Below are 21,656 nucleotides of genomic sequence, written 5' to 3' on the forward strand. Positions count from 1 at the left end.
GGGATGTTTTTCATCGGCTGGGACTGGGAAACTGGTCAGAATTGAAGGAATGATGGATGGCGCTAAATACAGGAAAATTATTTTGGAAAACCTGTTTCAGTCTTCCAGAGATTTGAGACTGGGATGGAGGTTCACCTTCCAGCAGGACAATGACCCTAAGCATACTGCTAAAGCAACACTCGAGTGGTTTAAGGGGAAACATTTACATGTCTTGGAATGGCCTAGTCAAAGCCCAGACCTCAATCCAATTGAGAATCTGTGGTATGAATTATAGATTGCTGTACACCAGTGGAACCCATCCAATTTGATGGAGCTGGAGCAGTTTTGCCTTGAAGAATGGGCAAAAATCCCAGTGGCTAGATGTGCCAAGCTTATAGAGACGTACCCCAAGAGACTTGCAGCTGTAATTGCTGCAAAAGGTGGCTCTACAAAGTATTGACTTTGGAGGGGGGGGGGTGAATAGTTATGCATACTCAAGTTTTTTTGTCTTATTTCTTGTTTGTTTCAAACCCCAAAATATTTTCCATCTTCAAAGTGGTAGGCATGTCGTGTAAATCAAATGATACAAACTCCCCAAAAAATCGATTTTAATTCCAGGTTGTAAGGCAACAAAATAGGAAAATTGCCAAGGGGGGTGAATACTTTCGCAAGCCACTGTAAGAACAGCATGATCACTTTGATCGTTGTTGCTATAATTCCTTCTCCAATCTTCATGCTCTCCTCCTCTCACCTTTCCCTTCGCTTGTGGATTTCAATACACAACACATCAGCTGTCAGTGACCAGGCAAAAAAATATTTCCAAGCCAAACCCTCATATCATAATCACTTTGAATATCAATATCACAAAAACGTCTCCCCCCCAAAAAATAGCAAATATCCACTCTGAATTTAAAAGTAATCCTAGAAGTAATAATCTAGTAATCTGATTACAATATTTTTTTTGCTAGTAATGTACCTAACAGATTACACCATTGTGACATAGCTACACAGCTCTGAAGCATCATTCACATTACCCATAAGCACTTAGTTACGTAGTGCCGGATGTCATGCATTTCAATGGGAATGTCCATAATGGAGTGGAATCGCAACATCCCCTTTAGTCCAGCCGGAGTCCGTGGAAGAACAGGAAGTTATCAAACCACAGACGAAGATGAAAATATGTGGTTTTCATTGATGGCTTTATGGGATTTGATTTGGATCTCTTTTAGTCCCCATTTGGACTAATCTTCCAAGAGTCCTTAAACATTCAAATACAATTTATAATACGAACACATTTTCACATATAACACACTATTACAAACATAATGACCCAATACATACTCAATCTAAAAAATATTGATCCTTCATCTACTGTAGTCCCACAACATGTCTTTATATTATATTAAAATGGTTTTAAAATAATGTTTAAATTTATATATTGAAAGATTTCTGGTTTGCTCAGTTAATGTATTCAATTTCTTTATTGCTCTAAATCGAAATGTTACTTTGCCTATTTCTCTTTTTTTGTCTGGATAACGCATAGATGGCGGATAATCTATTTCTAGTATTTACATAATGTCTGTCTCTTACCAACTGAATACCATTGTGAATAGAACTTGGCCGTTTTAAATGATGTATATTATGAAATAAAATAAGCATGTTTTTTCCAATTATCTTGTCGATTGATGACCAACCAAGAACATTGCGCATGACTGCAACAGAAGAACCATAGCTCCACCTTAAAACAATCCTTGCTGCTTTGTTCTGTGCAATCTGCAGCCTCCGAACTTCACTTGATGATGCATTTCCCCAGACCACAGAACAATACTGACTCTCAATTTTTCCTGGTAAATATTTAGCTATCCTTCTGATTATGCATGCCGTTTTAATAATTGTTTTACATAGATTAGTTATTTGAGAGGACCGTGATCAGCAGTTGTCTGGCTGCACTTCCAATAGTTTGGTTTCTGCCCACTTCTTCAATTTGTACTCCTCCCATACTTAATTGTATCCCATGCTGTTTTGTCCTTTTCCTAGTGGAACAGACCAACATAACTTTGGTTTTCTTGGTGTTTAAAACAAGTTTGTTCTGGCAAACCCACTCCTTGATATTCTCCAAATCTCCTTGTAAAGCTTGCTGTACCTGTTGAACCGATTGTCTTGCTTCATAAATTGTAGTATCATCTGCAAATATAGTAGCTTGAGTTTCAGCTAAGGCATAGGGAAGGTCGTTGGTATATGTTAAATAAAGAAGTGGCCCAAGGCAGCTGCCCTGCGGTATTCCACAGTTTAACACATGAGGGGTAGAAAATGAACCTTTGATATAGGTGGACTGTTTCCTGTCAGTTAGATATGACTGTACCCAATTCAATGCTACCTCCTTAAAACCATAATGATAACTATCAACTGGTAAACAATTACCCATTCCTATAAGTGAGTATTATGTTAATAGTAACAGCCAAAAGCACACCTCCCCAAAATTCGCAACCAACACATCTCCGGTATGCATTCTCAATTAATTTGAATGTGTTGACAGTTGGAGAAAATGCTTGTGCTGCACTCAGAATTCAAACAGATGAAATCCAACTGTCCAATATTCTAGAACACTGCTGTGTATTGAAAGGAAATACAAAATGCCACAAGACACCCAGAGAAACCGTTTCTCTTATCAGAACTCCGCCACATGCAATGATTGTATTCTAGATTAATGTTTTCCAACAGAGTGATTCTCAAGACATATTTCACAATCCAATGGGTGTTTTTGCAGACAAGTAAAAGTCTTTACATAGAGTTTTTCGAAACGTTTCAACTAAGAGAATGTTTTAAAAGCCATGCTCTGGTAGAGTGTTCTGGAGGGCCTTCTCTACTGGGATTCAAGTCCTTTCTTCCTAAAAATGTTCCACCACAGAGCAGAGTGTGTTTTTAGAGCCAAACTGCACTACAAAGAGTATTTCCAGAGTCTCGCAGATTGCCTGGAGCCTGTGAAGGGTCTCTCCCCCTCAAAGAGATTGGAGAGCGGCAAAATCTCTTCGGAGTTTATGACTGGGAGTTACAAGGTTATGTGAAGGAAAGGCTGTCAAAAACACAGGATATGATGTAGCATGATCTGTGTGTTTGATGTGTGTCACAATGATCATAAGTCATGTACGTGATGGACTCTCCTCTCCTAGAGAGAGAACAAGAGAACTTGATCAAGTGTTGGACAGACAGACAGGCAGACAGGCAGTCAGACAGGTTGGAATTATCATCATCCATCTGTCTGAAGCCTCCCTCTCTTCCATTTTCCCTCCATCATCACTGAAGCATGTGTCATCTCAGATGCAGAATTCTGTACTTCAACTCTCTTCCTCTTTTCCTCCACCTCTACCACATACTACCAACTTCACTTCCCCAATGCCTCCCTCCATCTACTCCTCTAGATAATTGTACAGTCGTTCCCCCCATCTCTTCCCTTTCCCCATATCCACCTGTTTCCACTCGTAGAGATGCTATTCACACATTCATGATAAATGATACACCTCTACATCATTTCAATCACGTCTGAAGATGATTCAATCTACTGTTCCATTCAAAACTGGCCTCTGAAAGAGCATGGCTGTGTCTCAAATGGCACCCTATTCCCTACATAGTGTGCTACTTTTGACCAGTCATATATGGGCCCTGGTAAAAAGTAGTGCACTATATAGGGAATAGGGTGCTATTTGGGATGCACCCATGTCTCTCTGCCAGGTTTTATGAACCAGTACCTGGGGGAGTTGGGTCTCATGTTCCAACCACTATTTAATGAGTTCATTAAAACAATCCTTCACTCAGTTCTGATACATAGCTTCTATCATTGTCAACACTTTCAAAATATTAATGTTGGTGTATTTGTCATGTAGACTAGAGGTTTGTAATTATGTATCTTCTAGTAAATACACATACCTGCTTTTAGTCTATTTAATTTTAATTAGTGTGGCAGATTTGACGTCCTTCACACAGGCACTGAAAGAGAACTGATAAACACAGCACCAGTTCCAGAATTCTGATTTTTTTTTAAAGAACAGAGCAGAGCCAGTAGGTTACTTGCCTCCCAAAGTTGGAGAGAACTGGGAGGCTTGTTTGAATGCATGCATTGCATCCCCGCTGCCTGGCCCTATCCCGTATCTGCTACAAATAATATTTACTCAGTTATGATACGCTGCTTTGAAAATCCCCTCCATAAGTCACTCTTGGCAGCACGTAGCTGTTTGCAGTGAGAGTCTGAATGGAGTTTATCGCTCGACTCATCAGCAGGCGTCCACTCTCCACTTTGCAGCTGGCATGGGACTGTTGTTGTGTGTGAGTGTGTTGGTCTGACTCGCTCTCTGGGGTTGGTGTCAAAAGCGTTACAATGTGTTCAAATTCAGATAAACATTTCTCTGGTACGGTTTCCAGACCGTGGATGTTTTAAATCAGTTTGAAGATTTGTGTTCTTTCACGTTTCCATTTCTCAGGGTTTTGGGCAAGATGGAGAACGAGACCAGAGCTTGCAAAAGGTGTTTAAAGAGGCCTGGAAGCCAAAACATCACCCGAGAGAAAGTAGGTTCAGCCTAAGTATCCTTGCAAATAAATATTGTATCATTCTAATAAATCAGAAAGACTCTTATCTTTGTCTTTAGATTCGGTCTTTATCTTGTCAGTCAAAACCAGTCTAAAAACCACCCGTCATAGAAATAAATGAGATCCCAGTGTGAAAGCATTCTTATGAACCATTTCCTTGGAATGTCTCATTTTGAATAGACATTCCACTGGGTACAGATGTCAATTCAACGTATATTCCACGTTGGTTCAACTTAATTTCATTGAAATGATGTGGAAACATTGTTGATTCAACCAGTGTGTGCTCGGTGGGAAGGTCCAACTGCCATAGTGGCAGTGCACAGATAGAGCAGTTTTGCTGTACTATGAAGAAATTGCCCTTCTGATTGGTGCAGTTTTTTTTGTTGCTAATTACTTTCTATTTTATTTTTAGTCTGTTTCTCTTTTGCAAATGCAACAAATTGTGCATCCAATTGCCCATCCAACTACACTGAACAAATATATAAATGCAACATGCAACTGTTTCTAAGATTTTACTGAGATACAGTTCATATAAGGAAATCAGTTATTGAAATTAATTAATTAGGCCCTAATCTATAGATTTTGCATGACTGGGAATTCAGATATGTTGGTCACAGATACCTTTAAAAAAAATTAGGGCGTGGATCAGAATACCAGTCAGTATCTGGTGTGACCACCGTTTCAAGCAGACCACCATAGTCCCTGTGCCTAAGAACACTAAGGCAACCTGCCTAAATGACTACAGACCCGTAGCACTCACATATGTAGCCATGAAGTGCTTTGAAAGGTTGGTAATGGCTCATATCAACACCATTATTCCAGAAACCCTAGACCCACTCCAGTTTGCATAACACCCACAGATGATGCAATCTCTATTGCACTCCACACTGCCCTTTCCCACCTGGACAAAAAGAACACTTATGTGAGAATGTTATTCATTGACTATAGTTCAGCGTTCAACACCATAGTACCCTCAAAGCTCATCACTAAGTTAAGGATCCTAGGACTAAACACCTCCCTCTGCAACTGGATCCTGGACTTCCTGACGGGCCGCCCCCAGGTGGTGAGGGTAGGTAGCAACACATCTGCCACGCTGATCCTCAACACTGGAGCTCGCCAGGGGTGCGTGCTCAGTCCCCTCATGTACTCCCTATTCACCCACAACTGCATGGCCTGGCATGACTCCAACACCATCATTAAGTTTGACCATGACACAACAGTGGTAGGCCTGATCACTGACAACAACGAGACAGCCTATAGGGAGGAGGTCAGAGACCTGGCCGGGTGGTGCCAGAATAACAACCTATCCCTCAATGTAACCAAGACTAAGGAGATGATTATGGACTACAGGAAAAGGAGGACCGAGCACGCCCACATTCTCATCGACGGGGCTGTAGTGGAGCAGGTTGAGCGCTTCAAGTTCCTTGGTGTCCACATCAACAACAAACTAGAATGGTCCAAACACACCAAGACAGTCGTGAAGAGGGCACGACAAAGCCTATTCCCCCTCAGGAAACTAAAAAGATGTGGCATGGGTCCTGAGATCCTCAAAAGGTTCTACAGCTGCAACATCGAAAGCATCCTGACTTGTTGCATCACTGCCTGGTACAGCAATTGCTCGGCCTCTGACCGCAAGGCACTACAAATGGTAGTGCGTACAGCCCAGTATATCACTGGGGTTAAGCTTCCTGCCATCCAGGACCTCTACACCAGGTGGTGTCAGAGGAAGACCCTAAAAATTGTCAAAGACCCCAGCCACCCCAGTCATAGACTGTTCTCTCTGCTACCTCATGGCAAGCTGTACCCGAGTGCCAAGTCTAGGACAGAAAGGCTTCTCAACAGTTTTTATCCACAAGCAATAAGACTCCTGAATGGCTAACCGTGCTATTTGCATTGTGTGCCGCCCCAACCCCTCTTTTTACTGCTTTTTTTTGCTGCTCTCTGTTTATCATAAATGCATAGTCACTTCAGCTATACATTCATGTACATACTACCTCAATTGGGCCGACCAACCAGTGCTCCCGCACATTGGCAAACCGGGCTATCTGCATTGTGTCCAACCCACCACCCGCCATCCCCTCTTCTACGCTACTGCTACTCTCTGTTCATCAAATATGCATAGTCACTTTAACCATATCTACATGTACATACTACCTCAATCAGCCTGACTAACCGGTGTCTGTATGTAGCTTCGCTACTGTATATAGCCTGTCTTTTAACTGTTGTTTTATTTCTTTACTTACCTGTTGTTCACCTAATACCTTTTTTGCACTATTGGTTAGAGCCTGTAAGTAAGCATTTCACTGTTGTATTCAGCGCACGTGACAAATAAACTTTGATTTGCCTAATGCAGCGCGACACTCCTCTTTCACATAGAGTTGATCAGGCTGCTGATTGTGGCCTGTGTAATGTTGTCTCACTCCTCTTCAATGGCTGTGCAAAGTTTCTGGATATTTGCAGGAACTGGAACACACTGTCGTACATGCCGACCCAGAGTATCCCAAACATGCTCAATGGGTGACATATCTGGTGAGTATTGCAGGCCATGGAAGAACTGGGACATTTTCAGCTTCCAGGAATTGTGCACAGATCCTTGCAACATGGGGCCATGCATTATCATGCTGAAACATGAGGTGATGGCGGTGGATGAATTGTACAACAATTGACCTCAGGATCCTGTCACGCTTTCTCTGTGCATCAAATTGCCATCGATAACTGCCCCACCTCCACCATGGGTAACTTTGTTCACAACGTTGACATCAGCAAACTGCTTGCCCACATGACGCCATACACACTGTCTGCCGGGTACAGTTGAAACCGGGATTCATCAGTGCCAGTGGCCATCGAAGGTAAGCATTTGCCCACTGAAGTCGGTTACAACGCCGAACTGCAGTTAGGTCAAAACCCTGGTGAGGACGACGAGCACGCAGATGAGCTTCCCTGTGATGTTTTCTGACAGTTTGTGCAGAAATTCTTTGGTTGTGCAAACCCACAGCTTCAGCAGCTGTCCGGGTAGCCGGTCTCGGCCGATCCCGCAGGTGAAGAAGCCGGATGTGCCAATTGCACGCTCCCTCAAAACTTGGGACATCTGTGGGATTGTGTTGACACAAAACTGCACATTTTAGAGTGGCCTTTTATTGTCCCCAGCATAAGGTGCACCTGTGTAATGACCATGCTGTTTAATCGGCTTCTTGATATGCCACACCTGTCAAGTGGATGGATTATTTTGGCAAAGGAGAAATGCTCACTAACAGAGATGTAAACAGCACACAAAATGTGAGAGAAATAAGCTTTCGGAGGACTGGCTAATTGTAAGGCTGGAATGGAATGGATGCAATGGAGTCATACAGGTGGTTGCCATATCTTTGATGTGTTTGATACCGTTCCATTTATTCCATTCCAGTCTTTACAATAAGCACATCCTCCTGTAACTCCTCCCACCAGCCTCCACTGCCCCGTGTAATGGACGTTAAATTTTGCCTTCCTATAATATACTTAAGCTAAGCCATTTACTTTGTTCGTATTCTTCTATTTTATTATTGTTTTTGCATTGTCAAGAAGGAACCTGCAAGTAAGCATTTCGTTGCATGTTGTACAGTGCAGTCGGAAAGTATTCAGACTCCTTAACCTTTTCCACATTTTGTTACATTATAGCCTTATTCTGAAATGTATTTATTTTTTCCTCATCAATCTACACACAAAACCCAACAATGACAAAGCGAAAACAGTTATTTACATAAATATTCAGACCATTTTCTATGAGAATCGAAATTTAGCTCAGGTGCATCCTGTTTCCATTGATCATCCGTGAGACGTTTCTACAACTTAATTGGAGTCCACCTGTGGCAAATTCAATTGATTTGGAAAGGCACACACCTGTTTATATAAGGTCCCACAGTTGACAGTGCATGTTAGAGCAATAACCAAGCCATGAGGTTGAAGGAATTGTCCGTAGAGCTCTGAGACAGGATTGCGTCGAGGCACAGATCTGGGAAAGGGTACCAAAACATTTCTGCAGCATTGAAGGTCCCCAAGAACACAGTGACCTCCATCATTCTTAAATGGAAGAAGTTTGGAACCACCAAGACTCTTCCTAGCTTGCCGCCCGGCCAAACTGAGCAATCAGGGGAGAAGGGCCTTGGTCAGGGTGGTAACCAAGAACCCGTTGGTCACTCTGACAGAGTTCCTCTGTGGAGATGGGATAAACTTCCAGAAGGACAACCATCTCTGCAGCACTCCACCAAGCAGGCCTTTATGGTAGAGTGGCAAGACGGAGCCCCTCAGTAAAAGGCACATGACAGCCCGCTTGGAGTTTGCCAAAAGAAACTTAAAGGACTCATAGACCATGAGAAACAAGATTCTCTGGTCTGTTGAAACCAAGATTGAACTCTTTGGCCTGAATGGCAAGCATCACGTCTGGAGGAAAGATGGCACTATCCCTACAGTGAAGCATAGTGGTGGCAGCATCATGCTGTGGGGATGGTTTTCAGCTGCAAGGAATGGGAGACTAGTCAAGATCGAGGGAAAGATGAACAGCGCAAAGTATAGAGAGATCCTGGATGAAAACCTGCTCCAGAATGCTTAGGATCTTGTAGCGTCATACCCAAGAAGAGTCTAGGCTGCAATTGCTGCCAAAGGTGTTTCAACAAAGTACTGAGTAAAGGGTCTGAATAGTTATGTAAATGTGATAGTTCAGTTGTTTTTTACAAATTAGCACAAAAAAAAATCATCAAAAAACCTGTTTTTGCTTTCTCATTGTGGGTATTGTGTGTAGATCGATGAGGGATAAAAACCATTTGATAAAAGAAGGCTGTAACGTAACAAAATATGGAAAAGGTCAAGGGGTTTGAATACTTTCCGAATGCACTGAATACAATGTGTATTCCATAAAGACGACTTTTAAAACTTCAAACACGTTGTCTCACTTGTTTTTTTATTGTTGTTGAGGAGCTTTTTCCACTTTGAACACCTGCTCCATTAAAGGTCTGTGCATGGCTGTTACTCTCTTACTGTGAGAAACATAGTAAGAGAGGGTGAAACAGAGCGATCTATAGACATATGGCATTTACAGAGAGATTGAGCTCTGGAGCAAACAACTGACAGGGTTTTTAAACCAGGGGAAAGGAACTGTGATTGGGTAGGAAACAGGAGGAGGTGTGTCTTCTGATTGATGATTTGTTGATGACTGATTGGGGAGTGATGATTTTCACCTGTGAGGGGAGAAGGAGAGAAAAGAACACAGGATACACACACACACAGGATACCTGTATCCGTAACAATGGCCCTGCACAGTGATGACTCATGTAGTCATCTGCCTCACAACAGAGAGAGAGAGAGAGAGAGAGAGAGAGAGAGAGAGAGAGAGAGAGAGAGAGAGAGAGAGAGAGAGAGAGAGAGAGAGAGAGAGGACACGTTGAAAATGTAAAGCCTCTAAGCCACATATGTCAGAGTCAAGGCCCGCGGGCCACATCCGGCCCGCGAGAAGGTTTTTTACGGCCCCTGGGATGATCTTGATTTATTATTAGAACCGGCCCGCAGACCGCAGCAAGCCGGCAGCCCGCAGATCTTTTACACGCACCAATACTACATTTCCCACAATGCAACGGTGACGCACCGAGCAGTAGGCTGCTTCATTTCAATATTTATTGGCACAGCAGTCGTCAGCATCACAGTAAAATTAACTTTCAGATACCCATCAAAAATGGCAAAACGGAAGGTGGACACTGAGAACCGGGGTTTCAAACAAGGTGGGAGTCGGAGTATATGTTCACGGAGGTAGCTGGAAAACCTGTGTGTCTTCTGTGTGGAGAAAGTGTGGCGGTACTGAAAGAGTATAATCTGAGACGACATTATGAAACGAAACACGCGGACAAAAACAAGAATATGGACATGGAACAAAGGCTACAAAAGGCAGAGGAATTAAAACGAGGCCTCAAATCTCGACAGGCTCTGTTCAAAAAAGCCAAATCACAAGGCCAGGCTGCTGTCAAGGCCAGTTTTATTTTGGCAGAAGAGATCGCTAAATCAGCCCGGCCATTTACGGAGGGGGATTTCATCAAAAACTGCATGATTAAAGTTTGTGACGAAGTTTGCCCAGAAAAAATTCTGAGGATTTCCTCAGCTCAGAGCCTTACCCCGAACATTGATGAACTTGTGGAAAAGATGGGACACCACCAAGTATCACCCTCAACCTCAAACAAGTGAACATTACTGTGCAATCACATATTTAGAGTTTTTACTCAGTTCAAGTTTAAAAGTTAAAGTTTAATATTTGTTTTCACTGCATGTTACTTCTCCTTAAACAAAGTGTTGTTTTTGATTAATAGATTTTTGCACTTTATTTTATTGTATTTCAATCCAATTATATTTTAAAAATATTTCAGTTGAGTGGATGATAGAAAATTGCTATTATTGTTTTTTTCTTTTAAGTAAATTTAGCCCACTTTTGCTAAAATAGAAAATATAGGCTACTGATGGTGCCTTGAATACCGGTTTCTTTCATTTAATGTTCATGTTATGGGGATTTTTATATAAAGGAAATTTGTCTTTTGTGTCTGTTGAAAATTAAAGATTACTGACAGAGCCATAAGAAAATATTGCTTTATTTATCTGATCATATTGGAATATATTTGTTAGGTTTTCAGTAGGTTCAATTAGGTTCACTAGACTATATGCGTCATTTAAAAAATTTTCAATGAACATTCGAACAGTCCGGCCCTCGGCTTGTAGCTAAATTTTTTATTTGGCCCTCCGTCCATTTGACTTTGACACCCCTGCTCTAAGCCATCAAGAGTCCATAAAGCTATGCTTAGTATGGGACAATAAAGTCAAGGCTCTCAAGGTTTTGTGTCAGTGACTCAAAGAGTGCTCTAACTTTAGTGCTCTAACCTAACTGTTATTTAGTGCTCTAACCTAACTGTTATTTAGTGCTCTAACCTAACTGTTATTTAGTGCTCTAACCAAACTGTTATTTAGTGCTCTAACCAAACTGTTATTTAGTGCTCTAACCTGACTGTTATTTAGTGCTCTAACCTAACTGTTATTTAGTGCTCTAACCTAACTGTTATTTAGTGCTCTAACCTAACTGTTATTTAGTGCTCTAACCTAACTGTTATTTAGTGCTCTAACCTGACTGTTATTTAGTGCTCTAACCTGACTGTTATTTAGTGCTCTAACCTAACTGTTATTTAGTGCTCTAACCTAACTGTTATTTAGTGCTCTAACCTAACTGTTATTTAGTGCTCTAACCTAACTGTTATTTAGTGCTCTAACCTAACTGTTATTTAGTGCTCTAACCTAACTGTTATTTAGTGCTCTAACCTAACTGTTATTTAGTGCTCTAACCTAACTGTTATTTAGTGCTCTAACCTAACTGTTATTTAGTGCTCTAACCTAACTGTTATTTAGTGCTCTAACCTAACTGTTATTTAGTGCTCTAACCTAACTGTTATTTAGTGCTCTAACCTAACTGTTATTTAGTGCTCTAACCTGACTGTTATTTAGTGCTCTAACCTAACTGTTATTCAATAGTAATTTGCTACTTTGTGCTCAAACTTCACCTCCATTGGGTTCACTGTGTCACACCATTAATTCCATCCTCGGGCAGTTTTACCATCTCTGAGAGCTGCATGATGCACATCCAGCATTATTACATTAGACTGCTGTTTCTGCTATTCACTGAGCATGTGCATTTCCCTCTGGAACTCAATTACTGTCATTAACCACGTTTCCATCCACAGTTTTTACGCGAGTAAAGTGTCACGTTCTGACCTTCGTTCTTTGGTTATGTCTTTGTTTAGTATGGTCAGGGTGTGAGTTGGGTGGGTTGTCTATGTTCCTTTTTCTATGTTTTGGGATTTCTGTGTTTGGCCTGGTATGGTTCTCAATCAGAGGCAGCTTTCAATCATTGTTCCTGATTGAGAACCATACTTAGATAGCCTGGTTTCACTTTTGAGTTGTGGGTGATTATTTTCCGTGTCAGTGTTTGTGCCACATGGGACAGGTTCGTTTGATTTTGGTATTTCACGTTATTTTGTAGTTTAGTGTTCATGTAAAGAAAGGATCGTTATGGACACTTACCACGCTGTGTATTGGTCCGATCTCTCCTACTCCTCCTCAGAGGAAGAAGACGAGCGTTACAGAATCACCCACCAACCAAGGACCAAGCAGCATGGTAACAGGCAGCAGCAGTGATCTCCAGACTCCTGGACATGGGAGGAGATTTTGGACGGCAAAGGACCCTGGGCACAGACTGGGGAATATCGCCGCCCCAAGGCAGAGCTGGAGGCAGCGAAAGCGGAGAGGCGGTGGTATGAGGAGGCAGCACGGCAGTGCGGCTGGAAGCACGAGAGGCAACCCCATAAATGTATTGGGGGGGAGGACACGGGGAGTGTGGCTAAGTCAGGTAGGAAATCTGAGCCAACTCCCCGTGCTTACCATGGAGAGAGGTGGACCGGGCAGGCACCATGTTATGCCGTGAGGTGCACGGTGTCCCTGGTGCGCAGGCATAGCCCGGTGCGGTACATAGCAGCGCCTCGTATCGGCCGGGCTAGAGTGGGCATTGAGCCAGTTGCCATGAAGCCGGCTCAGCGCATCTGGTCTCCAGTGTGTCTCCTCGGGCCGGGGTACATGGCACCAGCCCTATGCATGGTGTCCCCGGTTCGCCAGCACAGCCCAGTACGGGCTATTCCACCTCGCCGCACTGGCCTGGCAACGGGGAGCATTCAGCCAGGTAGGGTTGGGCAGGCTCGGTGCTCGAGATCTCCAGTGCGCCTTCACGGTCCGGTCTATCCGGTGCCACCTCCACACACCAGCACTCCGGTGGCAGCCCCCCCCGCACCAGGCTGGCTGTCTCCTCCCTACAGGTGCTCCCGCCTGTCCAGTGCTCCCAGAGTCTTCCTCCTGCCCAGCGCTGTCAGACAGAGTCTCCCGTCTGTCCTGAGCTGCCAGAGTCTCCCGTCTGTCCTGAGCTGCCAGTCTCCCATCTGTCCTGAGCTGCCAGTCTCCCGTCTGTCCTGAGCTGCCAGAGTCTCCCGTCTGTCCTGAGCTGCCAGAGTCTCCCGTCTGTCCTGAGCTGCCAGAGTCTCCCGTCACTCCTGCGCTGCCGGAGTCTCCCGCCTGAATTGTGGTTTATTAGGTAGCATTGCGTAATGTGACTGCTTTTACTAATTGCATTAGTACAGTACAAAGTTAGAGGTATGCTATTTGATAGATTCCCCCACTCACCCTACCTCGGTTTGCAGTGGGGAGACCTGAGGTCAATCTACCACTGCCCCCTCCCCATCTCATACTTCTGAGTGGGAGACCTTCCCAGGCAGTAGTCTGCCTAGCGCAGACACTAGAATCAGGGTGCCCACGCCGACAAGGTTAATTGACCCACAGTCCCACACAGTGACCTGATATCATTGACTTGATGTGCAAATGTGCAATACAAAACCAATGCACAAATGTCACCATTCCGATGTTTGTTGTGCAGGCGCCCTGTGCCGCCCCCAGCAATATGCCTCCCTGGGCGACTACCCATGTTGCCTATACCTAAATATGTCAATGTCAATGCTTGACTGCCATTTGACTAATGAAAATATTCTCGCTCTTATTCATAATAATCTCATCATGTAGACTAGCCTACCCAGTACTCACACAGCCTACCCGCAGAGTATCTGCTAGGTGTTTGCTAAAGCGCATGTGTCAAGACCAGAGTTTAGGAACATTTGCTATTAACTATAGGTAGAGTTGAACATTATTTTTTATCCGCAACATGTCTAATTTGTGGAGAGAAAAAAAACACCACTGGTGGAAAAATGCACATACTGACTTTATGCGGATTTCAGAATATTGCCATGAAAATCTGTCCCCAATCGGATGGAAACCTAGCTACTGTAACAAACATCTTGTGTGTCTATGTTGGGCTATGTGCTAGTGAGTCTATGTTGGTCTATGTGCTAGTGTGTCTATGTTGGTCTATGTGCTAGTGTGTCTATGTTGGACTATGTGCCAGTGTGTCTATGTTGGGCTATGTGCCAGTGTGTCTATGTTGGTCTATGTGCTAGTGTGTCTATGTTGGTCTATGTGCCAGTGTGTCTATGTTGGTCTATGTGCTAGTGTGTCTATGTTGGTCTATGTGCTAGTGTGTCTATGTGCTAGTGTGTCTATGTTGGTCTATGTGCCAGTGTGTCTATGTTGGGCTATGTGCTAGTGTGTCTATGTTGGTCTATGTGCCAGTGTGTCTATGTTGGACTATGTGCCAGTGTGTCTATGTTGGGCTATGTGCCAGTGTGTCTATGTTGGTCTATGTGCTAGTGTGTCTATGTTGGTCTATGTGCCAGTGTGTCTATGTTGGTCTATGTGCTAGTGTGTCTATGTTGGTCTATGTGCTAGTGTGTCTATGTGCTAGTGTGTCTATGTTGGGCTATGTGCCAGTGTGTCTATGTTGGTCTATGTGCTAGTGTGTCTATGTTGGTCTATGTGCCAGTGTGTCTATGTTGGGCTATGTGCCAGTGTGTCTATGTTGGTCTATGTGCCAGTGTGTCTATGTTGGTCTATGTGCTAGTGTGTCTATGTTGGTCTATGTGCTAGTGTGTCTATGTTGGTCTATGTGCTAGTGTGTCTATGTTGGTCTATGTGCCAGTGTGTCTATGTTGGGCTATGTGCTTGTGTGTCTATGTTGGGCTATGTGCTAGTGTGTCTATGCGCTAGTGTGTCTATGTTGGTCTATGTGCTAGTGTGTCTATGTTGGGCTATGTGCTAGTGTGTCTATGTTGGTCTATGTGCTAGTGTGTCTATGTTGGTCTATGTGCTAGTGTGTCTATGTTGGTCTATGTGCCAGTGTGTCTATGTTGGGCTATGTGCCAGTGTGTCTATGTTGGGCTATGTGCTAGTGTGTCTATGTGCTAGTGTGTCTATGTTGGTCTATGTGCTAGTGTGTCGATGTTGGGCTATGTGCTAGTGTGTCTATGTTGGGCTATGTGCTAGTGTGTCTATGTTGGGCTATGTGCTAGTGTGTCTATGTTGGTCTATGTGCCAGTGTGTCTATGTTGGTCTATGTGCCAGTGTGTCTATGTTGGTCTATGTGCTAGTGTGTCTATGTTGGTCTATGTGCCAGTGTGTCTATGTTGGGCTATGTGCCAGTGTGTCTATGTTGGTCTATGTGCTAGTGTGTCTATGTTGGTCTATGTGCTAGTGTGTCTATGTTGGTCTATGTGCTAGTGTGTCTATGTTGGTCTATGTGCTAGTGTGTCTATGTTGGTCTATGTGCCAGTGTGTGTCTATGTTGGGCTATGTGCTAGTGTGTCTATGTGCTAGTGTGTCTATGTTGGTCTATGTGGTAGTGTGTCGATGTTGGGCTATGTGCTTGTGTGTCTATGTTGGGCTATGTGCTAGTGTGTCTATGTTTGGCTATGTGCTAGTGTGTCAATGTTGGGCTATGTGCTTGTGTGTCTATGTTGGGCTATGTGCTAGTGTGTCTATGTTGGGCTATGTGCTAGTGTGTCGATGTTGGGCTATGTGCTTGTGTGTCTATGTTGGGCTATGTGCAAGTGTGTCTATGTTGGGCTATGTGCTAGTGTGTCTATGTTGGTCTATGTGCTAGTGTGTCTATGTTGGTCTATGTGCTAGTGTGTCTATATGCTAGTGTGTCTATGTTGGTCTATGTGCTAGTGTGTCTATGTTGGTCTATGTGCTAGTGTGTCTATGTTGGTCTATGTGCTAGTGTGTCTATGTTGGTCTATGTGCTAGTGTGTCTATGTTGGTCTATGTGCCAGTGTGTCTATGTTGGGCTATGTGCTTGTGTGTCTATGTTGGGCTATGTGCTAGTGTGTCTATGTGCTAGTGTGTCTATGTTGGTCTATGTGCTAGTGTGTCGATGTTGGGCTATGTGCTTGTGTGTCTATGTTGGGCTATGTGCTAGTGTGTCTATGTTTGGCTATGTGCTAGTGTGTCAATGTTGGGCTATGTGCTTGTGTGTCTATGTTGGGCTATGTGCTAGTGTGTCTATGTTGGGCTATGTGCTAGTGTGTCTATGTTGGGCTATGTGCTAGTGTGTCTATGTTGGTCTATGTGCTAGTGTGTCTATGTTGGTCTATGTGCTAGTGTGTCTATATGCTAGTGTGTCTATGTTGGGCTATGTGCTAGTGTGTCTATGTTGGGCTATGTGCTAGTGTGTCTATGTGTGCGTGCATGTCCTTCTATCTAAACCAAGAAGAGCGATTACGTTTTCAGAAATACAATTATGTCAGACACTTCCATTAATCTGGTCCATTGAATTTGAAACATTCTATAATTCACTTGAGAGAGAAAGAGAGAGAGAGAGAGGGGGGGGGAGAGACGGACAGAGTAAGTGATGGGAGAATGGTTGATCTCGAGGAGGAAAACTATGTCAGAGGATATGAGGAGCTTTTTTCCTCAATCCTTTATACAATATTGATATTAGAAAGTAAAGTACATTGAAAAAATGCAAGTTCCACCTGAACTATTGAAAAAGCTTGGTAGAACTGGATCAGTGACAGTAAATCTGTCACAGCAGTTTCACAAGATGCAGATCAGGTCTGAGTTTTCATATAACAGATGCAGAATGAAACAAGCAGAGTTAAATCTGCAGTGGCAGAATGCTGCAGTGGTGCAAACTGTGTGTAGACTATCTGTAATTAGTTTGTGGCATAGTAGTGCAATAATGAATGAGGTTCAGGTGTCCTCTCCACTCAAAACCCAGTTACATCCTAATCGAAACAAACCCAGTGTCCCACTTGCTTGGGGGTAACTTTGTTGGCTCCTGCCCTCCTGTCTGTGCTGATGTTGTCGTGAACAACATCTTCCAAAATCTGAATTATCCATTCATCTGCATGTTTTAATGACCGACAACTAGCCTAGCGGGGACACGCTAACGCAAACAAGCCTCCCCTCTGTTTCTGCTGGTTTATTTGGAACAGGATGCGATACGGTATTAATTCCTGACACACACACACACACACACACACACACACACACACACACACACACACACACACACACACACACACACACACACACACACACACACACACACACACACACACACACACACACACACACACACACACACACACACACATAAACAGACATAGGGGGCCTGCACTGCAGCTGTGGAAATGAATTATGTATTTTTTGAGGTGGAAGGAATCAAAACTCAGAGACAAATGAATTCCACACACAACTTAATGACTGTGAACAGGAGGGAAGCAGGGAGAGCACATTCTCTCACTCAGTGTCACTTTCCTTACCCTTCCCTTCCAAAACACACACATTCACATAATGTACATATATTTACACACACACACAGTCAAAAACCTCCAGGGTCCCAGCTCTCCAGCAGTGATACTCATAAACTACTGTGTTAAGAGAGCTAACTGACAAGCAGTCCATCTCCCATCTCCCTCTATCTCTCCATCCCTCCATTTCCATCTTCTGTTTTTTTCTCCATTCTTCCCTCCATCCCCCTGTGATCTGTGGGCTGTAGAGACTGAGGACTGGGCGCTCCATTTGCTAGTCTTCTCTTCCTCTCTTTCCCCTCCCACAATCTTTCTCTCCATCCCTCCCTCCAATCCATGGGCTGTAGAGACTGAGGACTGGGCGCTCCATTTGCTAGTCTTCTCTCTCTCCCCTCCCACAATCTTTCTCTCCATCCCTCCCTCCAATCCATGGGCTGTATAGACTGAGGACTGGGCGCTCCATTTGCTAGTCTTCTCTTCCTCTCTCTCCCCTCCCACAATCTTTCTCTCCATCCCTCCCTCCAATCCATGGGCTGTAGAGACTGAGGACTGGGTGCTCCATTTGCTAGTCTTCTCTCTCTCCCCTCCCACAATCTTTCTCTCCATCCCTCCCTCCAATCCGTGGGCTGTAGAGACTGAGGACTGGGCGCTCCATTTGCTAGTCTTCTCTTCCTCTCTCTCCCCTCCCACAATCTTTCTCTCCATCCCTCCCTCCAATCCATGGGCTGTAGAGACTGAGGACTGGCCACTCTGCTTGCTACAGGCATCTCTGTCTCTGTCTCTCCCTTCCCTCAATCTCTCTCCATCCCTCCATCTCCCCTGTGATCTGTGATCTGTAGAGAGGACTGGCCACTCTGCTTGCTACAGGCCTCTCTCTGTACTCTCCTCATTAATGAGAATCACTTCTCTCCTTCCCACAATCCCCCAGGAGTGTATCTATAAGAGCACAATTCATCCTGCAGCTTGTTACTGGACAGCCAGGATCTTAAAGCTTCAGTCTGGGATTTGGGGAACTGTTCAAGGGTCTTTTCAATTCTTGATATTTACCCACTGATTCTTGAAGAAAATGACTTCAACATGACTTCAATCCCTCATGAGCTGAGCACAAGTGTCTGTCTTTATCACAACCCAAAATATAAATTATTACTCCATTGTTTACAAACAGCAAGAATGTCAACAATGTATACAATGTATAGCTTCAAAATATGATCAAAACAGCCTCTTAGATGTCATGAACTGTCCCTCATTGCACCTACAGTGCTGTATATGGATTTGAGAGAAGTTACATTTCCCTAGCCCCATCCTTCAGATGTATACCAAAAAAAAGTGTCAGGGACCCCATTTTGTTGTTTTTCGAATCTAGGACTGTAGCTTTAGTGTAACGGTTTTCTTCCGTTGAAGGAGAGGAGGACCAAAATGCAGCATGGTTAGTGTTCAACATGTTTAATAAGGACAATAAATGTAAACACTACAAAATACAAAACAACAAATGTGAAAAAACAAAACAGTCCTATCTGGTGCATAGACACAAAGACAGAAGACAACCACCCACAAAATACCCAAAGAACATGGCTGCCTAAATATGGTTCCCAATCAGAGACAACGATAAACACCTGCCTCTAATTGAGAACCAATCTAGGCAACCATAGACTTACATAATCACCTAGACTAGAAAAACACCCCATAAACATACAAAACCCCTAGACCAGCCAAAACACATAAATCCCCCATGTCACACCCTGACCTAACCAAAATGATACAGAATACAAAGATAACTAAGGCCAGGGCGTGACATTTAGAGAAGGTCTTTTCACAAACCACCAAACAGAGCGCTCAGCTCAGAGCACCACACAGACTGACTGTTGTCCACGGGGCTCCAGTTGTTCATTTCAGCCCTTCGGAGGTGCTCTTAGAGTGGGTCCAACGTCCATCTTAATGTCAACTGCAGAACAAAGCCATTGGAGAAGAAACATTTGACTGAGGATCAGCGACTGGGATTGGATCAATTGATCGGGCTAAACTAGATAATCTAATCAACTAGCAACTCCCTCTTGATAAAACCCACATGTTGTTGTGCTCCATTGCTTCTCCAATGAGGACATGCATTTTGTCTTACCTGCGAAAACAATAGTAGTTACAATAGGGATTATATTTATTACTACAGCATCATCTGCAGACCGTATTGAGTAGTAAAGCACAATTTATAGTAGAGCGGCTCGGAGGCAGATTTTAGCGGAATTTCACACACAGCTAGGGTAAGCCTGACTAATATTTGGTATGTCAACAAGGACAATCACTCAGACAAAAATGTTCAACCATACTAAGCAGTAAAGCCCCAGTGATTAGTCCTATTTAGCATGTTATTGAGTTATTTAGATTTTTTTAAGTAATAATGGTAAAGGAAGTCTCAAGTGGCGGTGCAGGAGGAGTGAGACAACATGATGGCTGTGAAGTGACAGAACGACCACCACGGGAAAATGGCCAGCAACATGAACTTCACAGTGCATGCAGAAACACGAAAGAGGATCATTCGCTCTCATTCGCTCTTATCCTACAGTCTTTAACAGGGGAGCTACATTTCATTATCTATGCAACAATTCATTATCTACGCCACAACAGAAAGCACACTACTTTAAATTACAACCCTCCTCTTCTGTCAGAGTCAGACCACCACATACTGTATGGTGACCTTTATCTTAAAAAGAGGGCTTTGAAGAACTGTACTGTGGCTAAAACATCACAGCAGCTCAAGAAGCCAGCAGATGTTTTGGACAGACATGTTCTCATGTATTACTCACAAGTTATTATTCTGTTATTTACTCCATTACTAGTCACAGTGACTTTCTCAGTTATTTACTTCGTTACTAAACAGTGACTTTCTCACCATTTATTAGAAAATGTGAAAAAGTTCATGCATTTTTCAAACACCAGATGTGAACACTTAAAAAATATATATATTTAACCTTTATTTAACCAGGTAGGCCAGTTGAGAACAAGTTCTCATTTACAACTGCGACCTGGCCAAGATAAAGCAAAGCAGTGCGACACAAACAACACAGAGTTACACATGGGATAAACAAACGTACAGTCAATAACGCAATAGAAAAATCTATATACAGTGTGTGCAAATGTAGTAAGATGAGGGAGGTAAGGCAATAAATACGCCATAGTGGCGAAATAATTACAATTTAGCAATTAAACACTGGAGTGATAGATGTGCAGAAGATGATTGTACAACTTTATTTATTTTACCTTTATTTAACTAGGCAAGTCAGTTAAGAACAAATTCTTGTTTTCAATGATGGCCGAGGAACAGTGGGTTAACTGCCTGTTCAGGGGCAGAACGACAGATTTGTACCTTGTCAGCTCGGGAAATCGAGCTTGCAACCTTTCGGTACAAGTAGAACACTAGTACAAGTAGAACACATATGATTCTTGGTGATGGAATTCCCCCTTGTTTTAAATTCTGTTCATGCTGAATGTATATTAAAGTAGGAATATATTAAACAAACAGGGCTTAGGCCAAACAGTCACAGAGCACTCTGTATCCACCTTTATTCTATAGAAGTGGCACTACTTCTTTATGCAGTGCTACTGAAAGCAAAACACTCACAGCCCTGGCCAGACAACACACTCTGGATCCAAACATCTGCTGTTTGAATGTGGGGAGAGAAAGGGAGGAGCAAGACAGAGATAGAGAACATCACATCATAAATCAGCTCAATGTAATTGAAGAATCCATAGACTCTAACCACTTCTGGGAAAATTGGAAAACACTAAACAAACAACAAAACAAATAATTATCTATCCAAAATAGAGATGTATGGGTAAACCACTTCTCCAATCATTTTGGCT

Source organism: Oncorhynchus masou, chromosome 32, assembly GCF_036934945.1.
Source record: "Oncorhynchus masou masou isolate Uvic2021 chromosome 32, UVic_Omas_1.1, whole genome shotgun sequence".
NCBI lineage: Eukaryota > Metazoa > Chordata > Actinopteri > Salmoniformes > Salmonidae > Oncorhynchus > Oncorhynchus masou.